Source organism: Suncus etruscus, chromosome 1 (genome assembly GCF_024139225.1).
Source record: "Suncus etruscus isolate mSunEtr1 chromosome 1, mSunEtr1.pri.cur, whole genome shotgun sequence".
Taxonomy (NCBI): domain Eukaryota; kingdom Metazoa; phylum Chordata; class Mammalia; order Eulipotyphla; family Soricidae; genus Suncus; species Suncus etruscus.
Genome location: NC_064848.1, coordinates 14,825,222 through 14,840,698, shown reverse-complemented (window position 1 = coordinate 14,840,698; position 15,477 = coordinate 14,825,222).

Sequence of the window (15,477 nt, the reverse complement as noted above, 5' to 3'; positions counted from 1 at the left end):
ATCCCTCTAAAGATACCCATGACATTCTTCAAAGAAGTGGATCAGGCACTTTTGAAATTCGTTTGGAACAATAAACACCCTCGAATAGCTAAAGCAATCATTGGGAAAAAGAATATGGGAGGAATTACTTTCCCCAACTTTAAACTGTACTACAAAGCAATAGTTATCAAAACAGCATGGTATTGGAATAAGGACAGGTCCTCAGATCAGTGGAATAGGCTTGAATACTCAGAAAATGTTCCCCAGACATACAACCACCTAATTTTTGATAAAGGAGCAGGAAATCCTAAATGGAGCAGGGAAAGCCTCTTCAACAAGTGGTGTTGGCACAATTGGATAGCCACTTCCAAAAAATTGAACTTAGACCCCCCAGCTAACATCATGTATGAAGGTAAAATCCACATGGATTAAAGACCTCGATATCAGCCCCAAAACCATAAGATATATAAAACAGCACATAGGCAAAACACTCCAGGACATTACAGGCATCTTCAAGGAGGAAACTGCACTCTCCAAGCAAGTGAAAGCAGAGATGAACAGATGGGAATATATTAAGCTGAGAAGCTTCTGCACCTGAAAGGAAATATTGCCCAGGATACAAGAGCCACCCACTGAGTGGGAGAAACTATTCACCCAATACCCATCAGATAAGGGGCTAATCTCCAAAATATACAAGGCACTGACAGAACTTTACAAGAAAAAAACATCTAACCCCATCAAAAAATGGGGATAAGAAATTAACAGACACTTTGACAAAGAAGAAATACACATGGCCAAAAGACACATAAAAAAATGTTCCACATCGCTAATCATCAGGGAGATGCAAATCAAAACAACGATGAGATACCACCTCACACCCCAGAGAATGGCACACATCACAAAGAATGAGAATAAACAGTGTTGGCGGGGATGTGGAGAGAAAGGAACTCTTATCCACTGCTGGTGGGAATGCCGTCTAGTTCAACCTTTATGGAAAGCGATATGGAGATTCCTCCAAAAACTGGAAATCGAGCTCCCATACGATCCAGCTATACCACTCCTAGGAATATACCCTAGGAACACAAAAATACAATACAAAAACCCCTTCCTTACACCTATATTCATTGCAGCACTATTTACCTTAGCAAGACTCTGGAAACAACCAAGATGCCCTTCAACAGACGAATGGCTAAAGAAACTGTGGTACATATACACAATGGAATATTATGCAGCTGTCAGGAGAGATGAAGTCATGAAATTTTCCTATACATGGATGTACACGGAATCTATTATGCTGAGTGAAATAAGTCAGAGAGAGAGAGAAAAACGCAGAATGGTCTCACTCATCTATGGGTTTTAAGAAAAATGAAAGACACCCTTGTAATAATAATTTTCAGACACAAAAGAGAAAAGAGCTGGAAGTTCCAGCTCACCTCAGGAAGCTCACCACAAAGAGTGATGAGTTTAGTTAGGGAAATAACTACATTTTGAACTGTCATAATAACGAGAATGTATGAGGAAAATGGAGAGCCTGTCTAGAGTACAGGCGGGGGTCGGGTGGGGAGAAGGGAGACTTGGGACATTGGTGATGGGAATGTTGCACTGGTGATGGGTGGTGTTCTTTACATGACTGAAACCCAAACACAATCATGTATGTAATTAAAGTGTTTAAATAAATTAAAAAAATACTATGCCTTTAATGTTTAAGAAGTTACGTAAGTTTTATGGCTTTAGATTGCCTTGTGTGCTGTTAAGAAATATTATAATGTGCTACAATCTGGGGACTTGAGGGACAAAGTAATTGTACATGGATTCTGTTTTATTTATCTTAACGTTCTTTGGCTGAAAGTTCAAAGTTAAGATACCAGCAAGGGGACTTCTTCTGAGAATTATGTTATGGGTGATTGTCCTTCCACTGTAACTTTACCTTGTCCTCTTTCTTTGCATCTCTTGTTCTCATAATTCAAAATTAAAAAATTAAAAAAAAAAAAAAAAGGATGTTGTCCTGCAAGAAAATACAAATGAGGGCTGGAGAGATATACAGCCAGGAGATCACTTGCCTTGCACACAGCCAACCCAAGTTTGATCCTCAGCATCCTATATGGTTCACAAGCCCACTAGGAGTAAGTTCTGAGTATAAAGCCAGGAGTAATCCCTGGCTAGGGATAGCCCCCAAAACAAAACAAAAACTGTAAATAAGATTTGTACTGCTGGGGCCGGAGAGATAGCACAGCGGCATTTGCCTTGCAAGCAGCTGATCCAGGACCTAAGTGGTCCCCCTGTGCCTGTAACCCCTGAGCACCGCTGTGTGTGGCCCAAAAACAAAAAACAAACAAACAAACAAAAAATATTTATACTGCTGGGGTCAGAGTGGTGGAGCAAGCGGTAAGGCGTTTGCCTTGCATGCGCTAGCCTAGAACGGACCTAGGTTTGATCCTCCAGCATCCCATGTGCCCCCCCCCCAAGTCAGGAGCGATTTCTGAGCACATAGCCAGAGTAACCCCTTAGCATCACCGGGTGTGGCCCAAAAAGCAAAAAATAAAAAAATAAAAAATAAATTTGTACTGCAGGAAATGCCTTTCTTCCTGCCCTTTCATAGTTATTTTTGTTTGGATTTGCTTTTCTGGGAAGTTTCAGATTCTGGGCGTTGATGGAGCAGGGGGTGAGGGAATTTCCAGGGGCCTCCTAGATTGAGCAACATATTAAATAATGTACATATTGCATCAGCAAAATCTGTCAACAGCAACTGAACCTTGGCTCAACTGAGGAAGCTGAGACAACCTTCCCTATCAATGCCTCCTGCAATCATGCAGGACACTCTGCCCTTCAACCCCTTCCCTGTCCCCAGGCATGCAAGGACCTGCTGTGGGAAAGGCTAGTGAAGGGGAATTCCAATTCCAGAGTCACAACCATCCACAGCCCATACTGCAAGCCACCTGGTCAGTATTGGGAGAACAAAGCTCTGATTTGCAGCTTAACAATAAGTATAAGAAGCCAGAGAGAGAGAGAGTATAAGGATTTAAGGCATTTGCCTTGCACAGAGCAATGTAATTCAATCCCCAGTACCTCATATGGTCCCCTGAGCCAATATTGTTAGGAGTGATCTCTGAACACAGAAGTAAGGATAAGCCCTTATCACAAACTTCACAGAGTGTAATAGTGGTTCTCAAACATAATAAAAACATGAGAGCATTATAATTATCAAGTTATAAAATGTGGAATTTGATCCCCACTGTTAAAGGGCCATATAACCAGTGGGGGCGGGTGAGTTGCTAACAGTTAAAAGCAAAGGAAGAATGGAAGGAAGGAAGGAAGGAAGGAAGGAAGGAAGGAAGGAAGGAAGGAAGGAAGGAAGGAAGGAAGGAAGGAAGGGAGGGAGGGAGGGAGGGAGGGAGGGAGGGAGGGAGGGAGGGAGGGAGGGAGGGAGGGAGGGAGAGAGGGAGAGAGGGAGGGAGAGAGGGAGGAAGAGAGGGAGGGAGAGAGGGAGAGAGGGAGGGAGAGAGGGAGGGAGGGAGGGAGGGAGAGAGGGAGGAAGCGATGTAGGGGAAGGAGAGAGGGGAGGAGGGAGGGAAAGAGAGAGGAAGGGGATGAGGAGTTCATAGCCTGGAAGTGGGGAACTCCTGAATGGGGCCCATTGGGGCTGTTCCAGAGGAAATGAGGACGGTATCAGATAATCAAGGCAGCCCTCATGGAAGAGCTTATGTAACCTGACAAGCCTCACCAGCATGCCCCGCCACTCATTGGCATTCATGATGTTACAGGATGACGTCATAGAAGGAAGGAGGGAGGGAGGGAGGAAGGGAGGGAGGAGGGACGAGGGAGGGAGGAAGGGAGGGAAGGAAGGAGGGAGGGGAGGAGGGAGGGGAGGAGGGAGGGAAAGAGGGGAGGGGGAGGAGAAAAGGGAGGGAGGAGGGAAGGGAAGGAAGGGAGGGAAGGAAGGAGGGAGGGAAGGAGGGAAGGAAGAAACCAGTTCCTGTTTGTTTTATATCCTTCAATAAATGTAAATATGTTCAGGCTTAATTGCCTAATCCCAAACTTGAATCCTGAGTCACTCCATCTGTTTATATATGTTGTTTACCACCAAGATTAGAGTCCAAAAAGCTGCTGGTTTTTCCAAATAAAAACTGGGCAGGTTATCAGATTTCCAACAAAATAAAAAACCAGGCTGGAGCGTTGGTGCAAGTGGTAGGACACTTTCCTTACACGAGGTAACCTAGGACAGACCGTGGTTCGATCCCACAGTGTGCCATATGGTCCCCCAACACAGGAGTGATTTCTGAGAGCATAGCTAGGAGTAACCTATGGCCCAAAAACCAAAAAAGAAAAAAAAAAAGATATATAAACTTCTGAGGTCATTAATAGAGAGCAGAGAGAGTGCAGAGAAGACAGGACAGAAGAAAGTGGAGATGGGGCTATAGAAAGTCAAAGGGGGTTGGGGGGGGGTCATCCTTTCTCAGAAACAGGGGAAATCTCAGGGAGTGGGGAAGAAAGAGAAATTGTCAAATAGTAAGAAGTCATTTCATGCACCAACAGTAAGAAACAGAAGAAGGAAAACAACATCAAGTTGACATGTATTTACCACAATAGATAAACTTTTTCTTTTTCTTTTCTTTTTAGAATAGCAAAGCATTTCTTATTTTTTAGGACTTTTAGACTTTTTATTTTATATTAAAACAACACACTGATAAGAATATTTCAGAGTTGAGGATTACAGGCACCTGTATCCAAGAACTCTCAAGGGTCCCAGCAAAAATAGACCCAGCTGGAAAAACTCCAAGATACTCCAAAACTCTGAATTCCAAAACCCAAGGCAGAAATTGAAACTCAGAAGAAACTCACATACAAAAGGAGTCCTGGAAGATTCACAGATCAATCAAATAGGACTTTGAGCCAGCAGGAATGGAGGGATACATAAAAAAAAACACCATGGAACTCAATGGAGTGAACTAGTCACCAAGACTATTCTATCCAATTTGGTTATTGTTCTAATTTAAAGGAGTGATACAGAGCTTCATGTACAAGCAACAGCTTAGTTCACAGCCTGGAAGTGGGGAACTCCTGAATGGGGTCCATGGGGTTGTTCCAGAGGACATGAGGAAGGTCCCAGATAATCAATAATATGCTCATGGAAGAGCATATGTAACCCAACAAGCCTCACCAGCGTGCCCCACCCCTCATTGGCATTCATGATGTCACCGATGACTTCATAGAGCAGGGATCTTCAGGTATCCTTGTTCCCAGAGGTGAGGAGCCAAAATTGTTTCTGTGGCTGAAACAGAAACAGGAGTTGCAGTTGAATCATGGAGTTGTCGACCACAAATGTGATGCAGCTCATTCTTCTGTTGTCATACTGTGGTTGCTTTCCTCTCAGGGTACAGAAGATTGTGCCAGGTGGGACTCACTCCCCAATTTTCTGCTCCAGGGGCAAGAGCAGAGCACCCAGCCTTCTCCATCCTCCCACCAGACCACCCGGAAGAGTCAGAGGGAGGCACTCAATGGACAGCAGTACCCAGAACTGTCCCCAAAACAACAATTACTCTGGCCCAGCTGTCATCTGGACATTTCTCGGGACTCAGAGTCCTACAGTATTACTCCTGAGCACAAAGCCCATTCAGAGTCCCACAGCCCACGGGGCTCATGGGCTATCACGTCACAGCATCTTGCTGGTAAACTCTCTGCTCCGTGGCCATGCCCTGTCCTTCCTAGGCACCTCTGCTCCTGGCACAGGTTCGACACCCCACCTCCCTTCCCTATTTCACCAGAACCAAGACTTGGGCACCAGCAATGCCAGTGAGGTCAGCGGGTAGCAGAGAGAAATATATGTATATACACACAACCACACAGGAGACAAACACACAAGCACACAGGCTTTATGTGAAAGAACACAGCCACACCTACATATACAGAGTCACACACAGACACATGTGATTAGAAAAAGAGAGACATAGGAACATGTGTGTAGATACATAGTCAGACCTAGACTGTGTATAGACATACAATCACACACACACACACACACACACAGAGACAGGTGTTCTGGATCCCTGGCCTCCCCCTTCCCTCTCCACAGGAACCAGATATGTGAGGCCATTCTGCATCTCAGCCCATCCCCACTCCGTGCCCACTGCAGCCAGCCCAGAGAGCCACAGTCCATGCAATGGTTTGCTTCTTCCCAACTTCTATACTATGCACCCCCAAGAGTACTTGTGTGTCTTTCTCCTTGGAGCACCTGAGAGTCCTTCCAAACCCATAAACCCTAGTATCCTCACAGTCCAGTGAGGCCAGCCCGTGGCAGGCACCATACTGCCCAGCCCTCTCACTCTGCCCCTCTCAACTTTCATTACTTCTAATTCTTTAAGCCCCATCCTACATCACTTCTCAGCACCCATTCATGTCCCTGGGTCCAGCTGCAGCCCTGAGATGAGAGTGCCTACAGGTCTAGTCAGGCCCATTGTCAGTCTGGCTGGCAGGTGCATAGTAGGATGACTGCACTAGTCCTCATAGCCATGTGGCACTGACTGCATATTTGCTGCCAGAGAATGGCCAAATGCCAACTCAGAGGGAACTGGAATGCAATTCAAGAACCCCACATGTAACCAAGCTTGCCATTCTTTCCTGTCCTGCACAGATGTTGGCCCCTGGATCAGCAGTGACAAAGAAAACAGCAAAGAGGCAGCCATAGTGGGGACATCAAAGACAGTTCAGCATCAGATACAGGAACAGGGATGTCTGCGGCAGAAAGGCAGCATCATTTATGGCAATGGCGGTAGCAGAGGCACAAGCAGAGGCAGTGGTGGGGGTGATATAGTGGCAGCAACCACCAGAGCGATATCCAGAGCATAAGCATCAGCAAGGCCAGCAATGTGGCTAATCTCAGCCTGCCAATAATCATCAATCTTCTCATCAATTATCTCATCAATCATCAATCTTCTCAGCAAGGCCAGCAGCATCAGTATTCTCGTAGGGTCAAATGACTTAGGTGGCCTCAGCGGAGTCAATAGACCAAGCAGCACAGACTGCCATGGTGACCACAGCCACTTGGGTAGCCTAGGTGGACCTAGACACGTGGGTAGCCTCAGAGGGTCGCGTAACCTAGGAGGATTCAGCATATCTCCCAGTGATCTCAGTGGTCTCAGTGGATCCAGGGCTATTGGTGATGGCAATAAAATATCAGAGAAAGCATCCTCAGAGGCACCAGCAGAGGCAGAAGCAGAGGTACCAGCGGAGGCAGAAGAGAGGCACCAGCAGAGGCAGTGCCGGGGTGATACTAGTGGTTGCAACTGCCACAGCGATATCCAGAGCATCAGCAGAAGGGCTGGCAGCGGGGTTAATCTCAGATTGCAAATATCCATAGATCATCTCAGCAAAGCCAGCAGAATCTGTGGTTTTGGAGGGTCTAGTAGCTTTGTGGCCTCAGTGGATCTAGTAAACCCAGGGGCCGATGCCACCCAAGCCGCTTGGTCACTGGGACACGTGTGCCCCTGGGTCCACTTGCTATGCTGGGTCCACCCAAGTCACTTGAGTTACCAAACCTCTAATGCTCAGGCCTTGCTGAGGAGATCAATGGATATTGGCAGGCTGAAACTAGCCACAGTGCCAGCCCTGCTGCTGCTGCTGCTGCTGCTCTGATATCACTGTAGCAGTTGCTGCCACTAGTATCACCAGTGACATTGCCTCTGCCAGTGCCTCTGGATGCTTCCTCTGATATTTCCATTGCCATCCCCAATGCCCCTGGATCCACAGAGTCGTCAGAGACTACTGGTACTTATGCCGAATCCCCAAGGGCATGTGATCCTCTGAGGCTACCCAAGTGTCTGTGGCTACCCAAGTGTCTGTGTCTACCAAGGTCATCCAAGACACTAGGTCCATCAGGCCACCTGTGCCACTGGGTTTACTGGATCTGTTGAGGCCATCAAAGCCACTAGACCATCCAAGACCACAAGATGCAAATGGTCTTGCTCAGATCATAGATAATTGGCAAGCTGAGATTAGACATGATGTCAGCCCTTCTGTTGATGCTAGATATCACTGTGGTAGTTGCCATCACTAGTATCACCCCAACACTGCCTCCACTTGTGTGTGTACTTCTTCCTCTGCCAGTGACTCTGAAGATGCTTCCTCTGATATTTCACTGCCACCAATGACAAACCTGGATCCACCAAGACTTCTGAGACCTTTGGGAGGCATGCTGAAACCTCCAAGGTCACGAGATCTTAAGAGGCTGCCAAAGTAGCTGGGTCCACTGAGGCCACCCAAGCAACTGTGTCCACCAGAACTACTGTGTCGCTGATGCATTAGTTCCTCTGAGGCCAGCAAATAACCTTGACCCATTGAGACAACTGATGCTGCTGGTCATGCTGAGAAGTTCGATATTTCAAGGCAGGCTGAGACAAGCCACACTGCTGGCCTTGCTGATGCATCATGCTCTGGATATCTCTCTGGTAGTTGTCGCCACTAGTATTACCCTGACACTGCCTCTGCTGGTGCCTCTGTGATCATGCTTCCTTTGATATTTCCATTGCCATCAATGATGCCCCTGGATCCATTGAGTCCTCTGAGACCCCTGGAGATATGCCAAATCCTGCCACACCTAGCAGTAGTCTAGGAGGTCTCAGTGGATCCAGGGCCATCAATGATGGCCATTAAAATAGCAGTGGAAGCATCATCAGAAACACTGACAAAATCATAAGCAGGGGCACAAGCAGAGGCAGTGTCAGGGTAAATACTAGTGGCAACAACCACCAGAGAGATATCCAGAACATCAACATCAGCAAGGCTGGCAGTGTGGCTTGTCTCAGCGTGCCTTTAAATATCAATCTTCTCAGCATGGCCAGTAGCATCAGTTGTCTCAATAGGTCAAGGTTATTTGCTGGCCTCAGCAGAGCTAATGCACCAGTGGCACAGTAGTCCTGGTGGACACAGCTGCTTGGGTGGCCTCAGTGGACCCAGCAACTTGGGTAGCCTCGGAGAAAACCTTTTACCTAAGAGGTTTTGGCATACTTCCCAGTGGTTTCGGAGTTGTCGGTGGGTCCAAGAATATCGGTAATGGCAATGAAAATTTCAGGAGCATGATCATAGGCACAAGGAGGCACAGAAGCAGAGGCACAAGCTGTGACAGTGTCAGGGGTGATATTGTGGCAGCAACTGCCACAGCAAAATCCAGAGCAGCAGCAGCAGCAGCAGCAAGGCCTGCAGCGTGCCTAGCCGCAGCCTGCCAATAACAATTGGACTTCTCAGCAAGACCAACAGCATCAGTGATCTCAGTGAGTCAAGTGGCTTGTATGGCCTCAGTGGAGCCAATGCACCAAGCAGCAGAGGGAGCTCAGGTAGACGCAACAGCTGGTGTGGCCTCGGAAAACCCAGTGACTTTGGTAACCTCCTCAGAAGTCCTGGTGGATCCAGACCCATCATAGATGGCAATGAAATATCAGAGGAAGTGCCATCAGAGGCAATGGCAGAGGAAGAAGTACAGGCACAAGCAGAGGCAGTGTTGGGTTGATACTAATGGTGGCAACCGCCACAGTGATATCTAGCATCAGCAGAAGGGCTGCCATCATGTCTAATCTCAGCTTGCCAATATCTATCGATGATCTGAGCAAGGCCATCTGCATCTGTGGTCTTGGCAGGTCTAATGGCTTTGATGGCCTCAGCAGATCCAGTAAACCCAGTGGCACAGGTGGCCTTGTGGACCCAGTGTCTTGGATGACACTTGGGTAGCCTCAGAGGATTCGGCAAAAGTACCAGTAGCCTCTGACGACTCGGTGGATCCAGGGGCATTGGAGATGGCAATGGAAATATCAGAGGAAGCATCCAGAGGCACTGGCAGAGGCAGAAGCAGAGGCAACTGCAGACTAGTGTCACTGGTGATTGGCAGCAATTGCTGCAGCGATATCAGGGCAGCAGCAGCAGCAGCACGGCTGGCACCGTGGCTAGTTTCAGCCTGCCAATATCCATCAGCAAGGACTGAGCATCAAAGGTTTGGTAATTCAAGTGGCTTGGGTGACCCCAACATAGCCAGTGGACCTAGCGGCACACGTGCCCTGGTGACCAAGTGGCTTGGGTGGCATTGGCAGACCCAGCAACTTGATAGCCTAAGAGAATCCAGTGCCCTTTGAGACTTTGACATACTTCATAGTGGTCTCGGAGGTCTTGGTGGATCCAGGAGTATCAGTGATGGCAATGAAAATATCAGAGGAAGTATGATCAGAGGCACAGGCAGAGGCAGAAGCACAGGAACAAGCAGAGGCAGTGTAGGGGGTGATCCTAGTGGCAGCAACCTTCACAGCTGATCCAGAGCATCAGCAGCAGCAAAGCTGGCAGATCGACTAGTCTCAGCAGTCCAGTACCCATTGATCTGCTCAGCAGCCAGCAGCATTTGTGGGTTCGGCAGGCCAAGTGGCTTTGGTGGCCTCAGCTGAGACAGTAAAATCAGTGTAACAGGTGGCCCAGAAACCCAGCTTCTTGGGTGGCCTCAGTAGACCCAGTGACTTGCGTAGGCTCAGAGGAACCCATTTCCCTTAGAGGTTTTGGTTTTGGCATACCTAGCAGTAGTCTCAGAGGACTCAGTGAATCCAGAGACATCAGTGATGGCAATGGGGTCTTAGAGGTATCTGTGGATCCACGGACACTGTTGAATACAATAAAATATCAGAGGTAGCTGCTTCAGAGGCACTGGCAGAGACAGAAGCAGAGGAACCAGCAGAGGTAGTGTCAGCGGTGATACTAATGGCAGCAACCACCACAACAATAGTCAAGCATCTACAGCTAGCTGTGTGACTAGTCTCTGCCTTCCAATAATCATAGATCTTCTCAGCAAGGCCAGCAGCATTGGTGATCTCAGCAGTTAATTGGCTTGGGTGGCCTGAGGAAAGCCAGTGCACAGAGTCAGAGGGAACCCCAGTGGACACAGCTGCTTGTGTGGCTTCGGTAGACCCAGGACTTATGTATCCTTAGCAGATTTTATGCTCTTGGAGATTTCAGCATACCTCCCATGGTCTTGGAGATCTTGATGGATTCAGGGCCATCGGTGATGGCCAGTGAAATATGAGTGTAAGTATCATCAGAAATTCTGGTAAAAGCATAAGCAGTGGCACAAGTAGAGGTAGTGTCAAGGTGATACTAGTACCAGCAACAACCAGAGCAATATCTGGTTGACTTGGTGGATTCAGGAGTATCAGTGATGACAATGAATATCATAGGAAGCATCATCAGAGGTACCAGCAGAGCCAGAAGCAGAGGCATCAGCAGAGGCAGCGTCAGGGGTGATACTAGTCGCAGCAACAGCCACAAAGTTATCCAGAACAGCAGCAGCACCAGCAGGCCGGCAGAGTGGTTCGTTTCTGTCTTCCAATAACCATAGATCATCTCAGCAAGACAAGCTGCATCAGAGGTCTCAGTGGTTAGTTGGCTTGGGTGACCTGGGGAAAGCCAGTGCACAAACAGTTCGGCGGATCATGTGGCTTAGGTCAAGTGGCACAGATAGCCCTGGTGGACACTGCTGCTTGTGTGGCGTTGGATAACTGAGTGACATGGTAGCTTCTAAGGATCCCATGCCCTTGGATGTATCAGCATACCTCCCGTTGGTCTCAACATCATGCTGGATCCAGGGTTATTGGTGATGGCCATGGAAATATGAGAGGAAGCATCATCAGAGGCAGTGTTGGGGGTGATACTAGTGGCAGCAACTGCCACATCGATATCCAGAGCAGCAGCAGCAGAGCCAGCACCGTGAAGGTTTGGGCATACCACCCAATAGTTTCAGAGGCCTCGGTGGATCCAGGGACATCAATGATGGCAATGGAAATATCAGAGGCATTGGCAGAGGCAGAAGCAGAGGCAACAGCAGAGCAGTGTTGAAGGTGATACTAGTGTCAGCAACCACCAGAAATTTAACAGAGCCTCAGCAGCAGCAGGACCTGCAGCATGACTAGTCTCAGACTGGCAATAATCATCGATCTTCACAGCAAAGCCAGCAGCATCGGTGGTCTGGGTGAGACACTAATTGTATCACACCTTGTACCACACCAGTTCCAGCAGCAACTGAAGCAGCTGACAGCCATGTCTGGAGCACATGGAGCCAGAGTCTGGTTTTTCTGGAGCCACCTGGATCTGAGGCCCATACTGCTCTGGGCATCCTTCAGCACCTTTCCTGCACATAATGAGCCCATGCATGAGCCATGTTCAGGGACCTGATGACCCAGTGGCGGAGCAGACAGCAGTGGGAGAACTCATCAATAACAGAGCAACTTGGCTCAAACACACCTTGTGCACTGATGGCCAAGTCAGCCAGGAGACTGTTCAGACCCCAACATGACCAGCCCCTCTGCATTGCCAAGGTAGCAATGCCGTGGCAATGGGCCCATCAAGGTGCTAGTTCAGGCTGAATGCATCCCAGCCAGTGTTGCCTGGGGAGACTGAGCAAGACAAAAGGGAACCTCTGCCAGAAAAACATTTTCTTTTTTTTTTCTTTTTTTGAACATTTTTTATCTTTATTTAAACACCGTGATTACAAACATGATTATAGTTGTATGATTACAGTCATGTAAAGAACACCCCCCTTCACCAGTGCAACATTCCCACCACCAAATTCCCAGATCTCCCTCCTCCCCACCCCCCTACACCTGTACTCGAGACAGGCTTTCTACTTCCCTCATTCATTCACATTGTTATGATAGTTTTCAGTGTAGTCATCTCTCCAACTGCACTCATCACTCTATGTGATGAGCTTCATGTCCTGAGCTGCACCTACCAGCCCTCATCTCTCTTGTTTAACAGTATCTCAAATGAAAGAAAAACATTTTCAATTAAAAAATTTTAATTAGGTCCGGAGACTGGCCTAGGGTGGGGCTTCAATCCCTGTCCTTCGGGCTTGGGAGGGTCTCTCTCCCTTCCTGGAGCAGGATTTTTAGCCGGCACGGGTGGACAGCTGGCAGACCCCCGCATGTGCCAGCGGCCTCTTGGCCCAGCCTAGGGTAGGGGGTCCCGGACCTGGGTCACCCGACCCCCCTCTCCCCCTTTCCTCCGGATCTCCAGGTGGGTTCCTGGGAGGAGTTGATGGGGCACCCTGGGTTTTCCCCACTCCCAGGCCGGCTCCAGAGGTTGGCTTAGGGGGTGGAGTTTGATCTGGGGGGTGGCAGATAGCTGCTCAGTTATACTCAGGCTGTCACTGGCAATTTCATACCAGTCTACATTTTGCGAACCGCGAGGGGGCACTAGCCCCCTCGCGAACATATGCTCCTCCCAACCATCAGTACCCCAGATTTACCCTTCTTAACTTCAGTAACACACAGTTCTAATCTCTAACCAAAGACATACAGTAGATCTAACAAATCCCAGAACTATTTAGAAGGACACAAATTGAACACATATTGAACACATATATCTTTTGAATATTTTATGGGTATTTTCTTTAACTGCTGTAACTCTCTATATATTCTTCTACCATGATGTTTCTATCCACTTTTCATCTTGTCTTTTCTTTGTAAGTTCAGTAAGGATTGTTGGTGGAACTGTCCCTCAGTTTGATGCCTATGATTGAACTATGTCATGGAAATTGCTGGTCTTGTTCCTATTGCCTCCAGATGCACCAATAACGCTTCATGGCATTGATCCTTGTTTGCATAGACACATTAAAATGGGAAAACACTATACATACAGATAAGTTCTTATCTAATAAATCTCAGTACAATGTACCTTACACCCTGAACTTGATATAATGACCTGGCACAGGCCTCAGAAGAATGGGCATCCTCCATTCACGCCGGAACCAGGCAAGCTATCTACAAAACATCCAAAGTCTTTTATAGCAACAGCTGGAAGCAGTCCTCTACCAGGAAAGACACTACCAAGGGTCTGACATCGACCTCCTAGAAAGAGACTTCCGTTTACACTGAGAAGACTTGACAACAACAATGACCTGCTCTACAGGACATGGTTCTCTCTATTGCCCCTTAAGTGTGAGGTGAAACGAGAGGATTCTCTGCACCATCCTGACTGCAATATGGGATATGCAGACTCCAGGATCTTTAATACAGAAGCATGATACCAACAACAGAGACTATGTGAGGATTAGAGGTGTATTGCCACTACAGACGATGACTTGAATTGGACAAACTAGTTTGCCTGGAGCCTAGAGTCAGTCCTGTGCCAGGAAACTTCAGGGGTAGGGTCTCCTTGTATTTAGACCATAATTTGTCTTTCCATGTCCCTTATGTTTTGGTGGGCCTATGCAAACAAATGCCACTTTAATACCGTTTTTTACTATGTTCCCTTGACTCCAATCCTTAAGAAAAACAACCCACTAAAACTTTTGAGGTTAACTTAAACTAGTAAGCATGTGCATGGAACTAGATAAATGTACTTTGCCCTCAATGTTTAAGGAGTTACATAAGTCTAATGTCTTTAGATTATATTGTGTGCTGCTAAGAAATAGTATGTACTACAACTGGGGATTTGAGGGTCAAAGTAATTGTATTGTACATGGGTTCAGTTTTGTTTTTCTTAATGTTGTTTGGCTGAAAGTTCAAGGCTGGGATATCATCGATGGGACTACCGAGAAATCTGTTTATGGGTGATTGGGCTTCCACTGTAACTTTACCCTGTCCTCTTTCTTTGCATCTTTGTTGTCATAATTAAAATAAAATAAAATAAAATAAAATAAAATTATGTAAACCTCAAAAAAAATTTTTAATTAAAAACAGCTCTGTCCCTCCTTATGTGACCTTTTTTTTTTTTTTTTACAAAAATGCTCCCTCTGATCTGGTCAGTGGATATATATATTTACAAGGACAAAATGGGTGAGGGAAAGGAAATCTTCATTATTCAAGTGGGTTTGTCACAAAACCATCTAGGGCCCTGACAGACAGGCTTGGCCTAGCCTCAGCCCTAGCTGTGTCCCCAGTCAGGGAGGAGGTAAGACCCTGTAGGGGATTGATTGATGTCAAAATACCAGTGCACAGAAAGGAAGGCATCCTAAGCAAAAAATAAAAAAGGGGGGGAGGGAGGATGCTCTTCTGGCTTTGTTACCTATCCCTAAACTTTTTAAAGGTTAATTAAAGTTCATAAAAATTAATTAAAGCAGTCTTCATTCATGGGGACTTACCACAAATCTGAGGCCTTCCTGGGTGCACAGAATTGGTACTGAGCCTTCCGGTCCATCCTAGAGTTAGTGAAAATACAGCTTCTGTTCTCACAGAACAGATGTGGTTGTTGAATTTTGCATGTCTAGGCAAGCCAAGCCAAAGGCCAGAGAGCATAGCCTGAGTAGCAGAATACAAACTGCAAACATTGTTCTGGGAAGGATCTGGAGGAGAGGAATTGAGGATGAAGCTCAGGGAGAATAGAAGCTCTGTTGGCAGGAAGCCCTGGGCTTGATCTCCAGCACCACAAAATAAATAATAATGTTAAGGCTGTAGAAGAGAGGGCTGAAGTAATAATACAGCTGGCAGGGCACTTGCTTTGCATACAGCTAGCCCAGGTTTGCTCCCTGGCATCCCGTAT